This window comes from Salmo trutta, chromosome 20 (assembly GCF_901001165.1).
Source record: "Salmo trutta chromosome 20, fSalTru1.1, whole genome shotgun sequence".
Classification (NCBI taxonomy): domain Eukaryota; kingdom Metazoa; phylum Chordata; class Actinopteri; order Salmoniformes; family Salmonidae; genus Salmo; species Salmo trutta.
In genome coordinates this window covers 1638355-1649156 of record NC_042976.1, presented here as the reverse complement: position 1 = coordinate 1649156, position 10802 = coordinate 1638355, and the positions used below count along the sequence as shown (strand labels likewise).

Here is a 10802-nt window from a genome sequence, read left to right as displayed (position 1 = left end):
GATGTTACCATGACCAGACTAAACTATTAGATGATGATGATGTAGTACCGTGACCAGACTAACTATTAGATGATGATGATGATGATGATGTAGTACCATGACCAGACTAAACTATTAGATGATGATGATGATGTAGTACCGTGACCTGACTAAACTATTAGATGATGATGATGATGATGATGATGATGATGATGTAGTACCATGACCAGACTAAACTATTAGATGATGATGATGATGTAGTACCGTGACCAGACTAAACTATTAGATGATGATGATGATGTAGTACCGTGACCAGACTAAACTATTAGATGATGATGATGATGATGTAGTACCATGACCAGACTAAACTATTAGATGATAATGATGTAGTACCATGACCAGACTAAACTATTATATGATGATGATGATGTAGTACCGTGACCAGACTAAACTATTAGATGATGATGATGATGTAGTACCATGACCAGACTAAACTATTAGATGATGATGATGTAGTACCATGACCAGACTAAACTATTAGATGATGATGATGATGTAGTACCGTGACCAGACTGAACTATTAGATGATGATGATGATGTAGTACCGTGACCAGACTAAACTATTAGATGATGATGTAGTACCGTGAGCAGACTAAACTATTAGATGATGATGATGATGATGATGTAATACCATGACCAGACTAAACTATTAGATGATGATGATGATGATGTAGTACCATGACCAGACTAAACTATTAGATGATGATGATGATGATGTAATACCATGACCAGACTAAACTATTAGATGATGATGTAGTACCGTGAGCAGACTAAACTATTAGATGATGATGATGATGTAGTACCGTGACCAGACTAAACTATTAGATGATGATGATGATGATGATGTAGTACCGTGACCAGACTAAACTATTAGATGATGATGATTATGTAGTACCATGACCAGACTAAACTATTAGATGATGATGATGATGATGTAGTACCATGACCAGACTAAACTATTAGATGATGATGATGATGTAGTACCATGACCAGACTAAACTATTAGATGATGATGATGAAGATGTAGTACCATGACAGACTAAACTATTAGATGATGATGATGATGTAGTACCATGACCAGACTAAACGATTAGATTATGATGATGTAGTACCATGACCAGACTAAACTATTAGATGATGATGATGATGTAGTACCATGACCAGACTAAACTATTAGATTATGATGATGCTGATGATGTAGTACCATGACCAGACTAAACTATTAGATGATGATGTAGTACCATGATCAGACTAAACTATTAGATGATGATGATGATGTAGTACCGTGACCAGACTAAACTATTAGATGATGATAATGATGATGTAGTACCATGACCAGACTAAACTATTAGATGATGATGATGTAGTACCGTGACCAGACTAAACTATTAGATGATGATGATGATGATGATGATGATGATGATGTAGTACCATGACCAGACTAAACTATTAGATGATGATGATGTAGTACCGTGACCAGACTAAACTATTAGATGATGATGATGATGATGATGATGATGATGTAGTACCATGACCAGACTAAACTATTAGATGATGATGATGATGTAGTACCGTGACCAGACTAAACTATTAGATGATGATGATGATGATGTAGTACCGTGACCAGACTAAACTATTAGATGATGATGATGATGTAGTACCATGACCAGACTAAACTATTAGATGATGATGATGATGATGTAGTACCATGACCAGACTAAACTATTAGATGATGATGATGATGTAGTACCGTGACCAGACTAAACTATTAGATGATGATGATGTAGTACCATGACCAGACTAAACTATTAGATGATGATGATGATGATGATGATGATGATGATGTAGTAGCATGACCAGACTAAACTATTAGATGATGATGTAGTACCGTGACCAGACTAAACTATTAGATGATGATGATGATGATGATGTAGTACCGTGACCAGACTAAACTATTAGATGATGATGATGATGATGTAGTACCGTGACCAGACTAAACTATTAGATGATGATGATGATGTAGTACCGTGACCAGACTAACTATTAGATGATGATGATGTAGTACCGTGACCAGACTAAAACTATTAGATGATGATGATGATGATGATGTAGTACCGTGACCAGACTAAACTATTAGATGATGATGATGATGTAGTACCGTGACCAGACTAAACTATTAGATGATGATGATGATGATGTAGTACCATGACCAGACTAAACTATTAGATGATGATGATGTAGTACCATGACCAGACTAAACTATTATATGATGATGATGATGTAGTACCGTGACCAGACTAAACTATTAGATGATGATGATGATGTAGTACCATGACCAGACTAAACTATTAGATGATGATGATGTAGTACCATGACCAGACTAAACTATTAGATGATGATGATGATGTAGTACCGTGACCAGACTAAACTATTAGATGATGATGATGATGATGATGTAGTACCGTGACCAGACTAAACTATTAGATGATGATGATGTAGTACCGTGACCAGACTAAACTATTAGATGATGATGATGAAGATGTAGTACCATGACAGACTAAACTATTAGATGATGATGATGATGTAGTACCATGACCAGACTAAACGATTAGATTATGATGATGTAGTACCATGACCAGACTAAACTATTAGATGATGATGATGATGTAGTACCATGACCAGACTAAACTATTAGATTATGATGATGCTGATGATGTAGTACCATGACCAGACTAAACTATTAGATGATGATGTAGTACCATGATCAGACTAAACTATTAGATGATGATGATGATGTAGTACCGTGACCAGACTAAACTATTAGATGATGATGATGATGATGTAGTACCATGACCAGACTAAACTATTAGATGATGATGATGTAGTACCGTGACCAGACTAAACTATTAGATGATGATGATGATGATGATGATGATGATGATGTAGTACCATGACCAGACTAAACTATTAGATGATGATGATGTAGTACCGTGACCAGACTAAACTATTAGATGATGATGATGATGATGATGATGATGATGATGTAGTACCATGACCAGACTAAACTATTAGATGATGATGATGATGTAGTACCGTGACCAGACTAAACTATTAGATGATGATGATGATGATGTAGTACCGTGACCAGACTAAACTATTAGATGATGATGATGATGTAGTACCATGACCAGACTAAACTATTAGATGATGATGATGATGATGTAGTACCATGACCAGACTAAACTATTAGATGATGATGATGATGTAGTACCGTGACCAGACTAAACTATTAGATGATGATGATGTAGTACCATGACCAGACTAAACTATTAGATGATGATGATGATGATGATGATGATGATGATGATGATGATGTAGTAGCATGACCAGACTAAACTATTAGATGATGATGTAGTACCGTGACCAGACTAAACTATTAGATGATGATGATGATGATGATGTAGTACCGTGACCAGACTAAACTATTAGATGATGATGATGATGATGTAGTACCGTGACCAGACTAAACTATTAGATGATGATGATGATGTAGTACCGTGACCAGACTAACTATTAGATGATGATGATGTAGTACCGTGACCAGACTAAACTATTAGATGATGATGATGATGATGATGTAGTACCGTGACCAGACTAAACTATTAGATGATGATGATGATGTAGTACCGTGACCAGACTAAACTATTAGATGATGATGATGATGATGTAGTACCATGACCAGACTAAACTATTAGATGATGATGATGTAGTACCATGACCAGACTAAACTATTATATGATGATGATGATGTAGTACCGTGACCAGACTAAACTATTAGATGATGATGATGATGTAGTACCATGACCAGACTAAACTATTAGATGATGATGATGTAGTACCATGACCAGACTAAACTATTAGATGATGATGATGATGTAGTACCGTGACCAGACTAAACTATTAGATGATGATGATGATGATGATGTAGTACCGTGACCAGACTAAACTATTAGATGATGATGATGTAGTACCGTGACCAGACTAAACTATTAGATGATGATGATGATGATGATGATGATGATGATGATGATGATGATGTAGTACCGTGACCAGACTAAACTATTAGATGATGATGATGATGATGATGTAGTACCATGACCAGACTAAACTATTAGATGATGATGATGATGATGTAGTACCATGACCAGACTAAACTATTAGATGATGATGATGTAGTACCGTGACCAGACTAAACTATTAGATGATGATGATGTAGTACCGTGACCAGACTAAACTATTATATGATGATGATGATGATGTAGTACCATGACCAGACTAAACTATTAGATGATGATGATGATGATGTAGTACCATGACCAGACTAAACTATTAGATGATGATGATGATGTAATACCATGACCAGACTAAACTATTAGATGATGATGTAGTACCGTGAGCAGACTAAACTATTAGATGATGATGATGATGTAGTACCGTGACCAGACTAAACTATTAGATGATGATGATTATGTAGTACCATGACCAGACTAAACTATTAGATGATGATGATGATGATGTAGTACCGTGACCAGACTAAACTATTAGATGATGATGATGATGATGATGTAGTACCATGACCAGACTAAACTATTAGATGATGATGATGATGTAGTACCGTGACCTGACTAAACTATTAGATGATGATGATGATGATGATGATGATGATGATGATGATGTAGTACCATGACCAGACTAAACTATTAGATGATGATGATGATGTAGTACCGTGACCAGACTAAACTATTAGATGATGATGATGATGTAGTACCGTGACCAGACTAAACTATTAGATGATGATGATGATGATGATGATGATGATGATGATGATGATGATGATGTAGTACCATGACCAGACTAAACTATTAGATGATGATGTAGTACCATGACCAGACTAAACTATTAGATGATGATGATGATGATGATGTAGTACCATGACCAGACTAAACTATTAGATGATGATGATGTAGTACCATGACCAGACTAAAGTATTAGATGATGATGATGATGATGATGATGATGATGTAGTACCATGACCAGACTAAACTATTAGATGATGTAGTACCGTGACCAGACTAAACTATTAGATGATGATGATGATGTAGTACCATGACCAGACTAAACTATTAGATGATGTAGTACCGTGACCAGACTAAACTATTAGATGATGATGATGATGATGATGATGTAGTACCGTGACCAGACTAAACTATTAGATGATGATGATGATGATGATGATGTAGTACCATGACCAGACTAAACTATTATATGATGATGAGGATGTAGTACCATGACCAGACTAAACTATTAGATGATGATGATGATGTAGTAGCATGACCAGACTAAACTATTAGATGATGATGTAGTACCATGACCAGCTAAACTATTAGATGATGATGTAGTACCATGACCAGACTAAACTATTAGATGATGATGATGATGATGTAGTACCATGACCAGACTAAACTATTAGATGATGATGATGATGTAGTACCATGACCAGACTAAACTATTAGATGATGATGATGTAGTACCATGACCAGACTAAACTATTAGATGATGATGATGTAGTACCATGACCAGACTAAACTATTAGATGATGATGATGATGTAGTACCATGACCAGACTAAACTATTAGATGATGATGATGTAGTACCATGACCAGACTAAACTATTAGATGATGATGATGATGATGTAGTACCATGACCAGACTAAACTATTAGATGATGTAGTTCCGTGACCAGACTAAACTATTAGATGATGATGATGTAGTACCGTGACCAGACTAAACTATTAGATGATGATGATGTAGTACCGTGACCAGACTAAACTATTAGATGATGATGATGTAGTACCATGACCAGACTAAACTATTAGATGATGATGATGATGTAGTACCATGACCAGACTAAACTATTAGATGATGTAGTTCCGTGACCAGACTAAACTATTAGATGATGATGATGATGATGATGATGATGATGATGATGATGATGTAGTACCATGACCAGACTAAACTATTAGATGATGTAGTACCGTGACCAGACTAAACTATTAGATGATGATGATGATGTAGTACCGTGACCAGACTAAACTATTAGATGATGATGATGATGTAGTACCGTGACCAGACTAAACTATTAGATGATGATGATGATGATGATGTAGTACCATGACCAGACTAAACTATTAGATGATGATGATGATGTAGTACCGTGACCAGACTAAACTATTAGATGATGATGAGGATGTAGTACCATGACCAGACTAAACTATTATATGATGATGATAATGATGATGATGTAGTACCATGACCAGACTAAACTATTAGATAATGATGATGATGTAGTACCGTGACCAGACTAAACTATTAGATGATGATGATGTAGTACCGTGACCAGACTAAACTATTATATGATGATGAGGATGTAGTACCATGACCAGACTAAACTATTAGATGATGATGATGATGTGGTACCATGACCAGACTAAACTATTAGATGATGATGATGATGTAGTACCATGACCAGACTAAACTATTAAATGATGATGATGATGTAGTACCGTGACCAGACTAAACTATTAGATGATGATGATGATGTAGTACCATGACCAGACTAAACTATTAGATGATGATGATGATGATGTAGTACCATGACCAGACTAAACTATTAGATGATGATGATGATGTAGTACCATGACCAGGCTAAACTATTAGATGATGATGATGTAGTACCATGACCAGACTAAACTATTAGATGATGATGATGTAGTACCATGACCAGACTAAACTATTAGATGATGATGATGTAGTACCATGACCAGACTAAACTATTAGATGATGATGATGATGTAGTACCATGACCAGACTAAACTATTAGATGATGTAGTACCGTGACCAGACTAAACTATTAGATGATGATGATGATGTAGTACCATGACCAGACTAAACTATTAGATGATGTAGTACCGTGACCAGACTAAACTATTAGATGATGATGATGATGATGATGATGTAGTACCGTGACCAGACTAAACTATTAGATGATGATGATGATGATGATGATGTAGTACCATGACCAGACTAAACTATTATATGATGATGAGGATGTAGTACCATGACCAGACTAAACTATTAGATGATGATGATGATGTAGTAGCATGACCAGACTAAACTATTAGATGATGATGTAGTACCATGACCAGCTAAACTATTAGATGATGATGTAGTACCATGACCAGACTAAACTATTAGATGATGATGATGATGATGTAGTACCATGACCAGACTAAACTATTAGATGATGATGATGATGTAGTACCATGACCAGACTAAACTATTAGATGATGATGATGTAGTACCATGACCAGACTAAACTATTAGATGATGATGATGTAGTACCATGACCAGACTAAACTATTAGATGATGATGATGATGTAGTACCATGACCAGACTAAACTATTAGATGATGATGATGTAGTACCATGACCAGACTAAACTATTAGATGATGATGATGATGATGTAGTACCATGACCAGACTAAACTATTAGATGATGTAGTTCCGTGACCAGACTAAACTATTAGATGATGATGATGTAGTACCGTGACCAGACTAAACTATTAGATGATGATGATGTAGTACCGTGACCAGACTAAACTATTAGATGATGATGATGATGTAGTACCATGACCAGACTAAACTATTAGATGATGATGATGATGTAGTACCATGACCAGACTAAACTATTAGATGATGTAGTTCCGTGACCAGACTAAACTATTAGATGATGATGATGATGATGATGATGATGATGATGATGATGATGTAGTACCATGACCAGACTAAACTATTAGATGATGTAGTACCGTGACCAGACTAAACTATTAGATGATGATGATGATGTAGTACCGTGACCAGACTAAACTATTAGATGATGATGATGATGTAGTACCGTGACCAGACTAAACTATTAGATGATGATGATGATGATGATGTAGTACCATGGCCAGACTAAACTATTAGATGATGATGATGATGTAGTACCGTGACCAGACTAAACTATTAGATGATGATGAGGATGTAGTACCATGACCAGACTAAACTATTATATGATGATGATAATGATGATGATGTAGTACCATGACCAGACTAAACTATTAGATGATGATGATGATGTAGTACCGTGACCAGACTAAACTATTAGATGATGATGATGTAGTACCGTGACCAGACTAAACTATTATATGATGATGAGGATGTAGTACCATGACCAGACTAAACTATTAGATGATGATGATGATGTGGTACCATGACCAGACTAAACTATTAGATGATGATGATGATGTAGTACCATGACCAGACTAAACTATTAGATGATGATGATGATGATGATGATGATGATGATGATGTAGTACCGTGACCAGACTAAACTATTAGATGATGATGATGATGTAGTACCATGACCAGACTAAACTATTAGATGATGATGATGATGATGTAGTACCATGACCAGACTAAACTATTAGATGATGATGATGATGTAGTACCATGACCAGGCTAAACTATTAGATGATGATGATGTAGTACCATGACCAGACTAAACTATTAGATGATGATGATGTAGTACCATGACCAGACTAAACTATTAGATGATGATGATGATGATGATGATGATGATGTAGTACCATGACCAGAGTAAACTATTAGATGATGATGTAGTACCATGACCAGACTAAACTATTAGATGATGATGATGATGTAGTACCGTGACCAGACTAAACTATTAGATGATGATGATGATGTAGTACCGTGACCAGACTAAACTATTAGATGATGATGATGTAGTACCATGACCAGACTAAACTATTAGAGGATGATGATGATGATGTAGTACCATGACCAGACTAAACTATTATATGATGATGATGATGATGTAGTACCATGACCAGACTAAACTATTAGATGATGATGTAGTACCATGACCAGACTAAACTATTAGATGATGATGATGATGTAGTACCATGACCAGACTAAACTATTAGATGATGATGATGACGTAGTACCATGACCAGACTAAACTATTAGATGATGATGATGTAGTACCATGACCAGACTAAACTATTAGATGATGATGATGTAGTACCATGACCAGACTAAACTATTAGATGATGATGATGATGATGATGTAGTACCGTGACCAGACTAAACTATTAGATGATGATGATGATGTAGTACCATGACCAGACTAAACTATTAGATGATGATGATGATGATGATGATGATGATGTAGTACCGTGAACAGACTAAACTATTAGATGATGATGATGTAGTACCATGACCAGACTAAACTATTAGATGATGATGATGTAGTACCGTGACCAGACTAAACTATTAGATGATGATGATGATGTAGTACCATGACCAGACTAAACTATTAGATGATGATGATGATGATGTAGTACCATGACCAGACTAAACTATTAGATGATGATGATGATGATGATGTAGTACCGTGACCAGACTAAACTATTAGATGATGATGATGATGTAGTACCATGACCAGACTAAACTATTAGATGATGATGATGTAGTACCGTGACCAGACTAAACTATTAGATCATGATGATGATGTAGTACCGTGACCAGACTAAACTATTAGATGATGTAGTACCGTGAGCAGACTAAACTATTAGATGATGATGATGTAGTACCATGACCAGACTAAACTATTAGATGATGATGATGATGATTTTGTAGTACCATGACCAGACTAAACTATTAGATGATAATGATTATGTAGTACCGTGACCAGACTAAACTATTAGATGATAATGATGATGTAGTACCGTGACCAGACTAAACTATTAGATGATGATGATGTAGTACCTTGACCAGACTAAACTATTAGATGATGATGATGATGATGTAGTACCATGACCAGACTAAACTATTAGATGATGATGATGATGATGTAGTACCATGACCAGACTAAACTATTAGATGATGATGATGATGTAGTACCGTGACCAGACTAAACTATTAGATGATGATGATGTAGTACCGTGACCAGACTAAACTATTAGATGATAATGATGATGTAGTACCGTGACCAGACTAAACTATTAGATGATGATGAAGATGTAGTACCATGACCAGACTAAACTATTAGATGATGATGTAGTACCATGACCAGACTAAACTATTAGATGATGATGATGATGTAGTACCGTGACCAGACTAAACTATTAGATTATGATGATTATGTAGTACCGTGACCAGACTAAACTATTAGATGATGATGATGATGTAGTACCGTGACCAGACTAAACTATTAGATGATGATGATGATGATGATGATGATGATGTAGTACCGTGACCAGACTAAACTATTAGATGATGATGATGATGTAGTACCGTGACCAGACTAAACTATTAGATGATGATGATGATGTAGTACCGTGACCAGACTAAACTATTAGATGATGATGATGATGTAGTACCGTGACCAGACTAAACTATTAGATGATGATGATGATGATGTAGTACCGTGACCAGACTAAACTATTAGATGATGATGATGATTTAGTACCGTGACCAGACTAAACTATTAGATGATGTAGTACCGTGACCAGACTAAACTATTAGATGATGATGATGATGATGTAGTACCGCGACCAGACTAAACTATTAGATGATGATAA

At 35.7% G+C, this 10802-nt stretch overlaps 1 protein-coding gene across 1 annotated transcript in view; it reads left to right on the top strand.

Moving 5' to 3' along the window:
• The window catches only part of glb1l (galactosidase, beta 1-like), a 60518-nt gene that overhangs the window by 31789 nt on the left and 17927 nt on the right, over positions 1 to 10802 (top strand). The window lies entirely within an intron of this gene.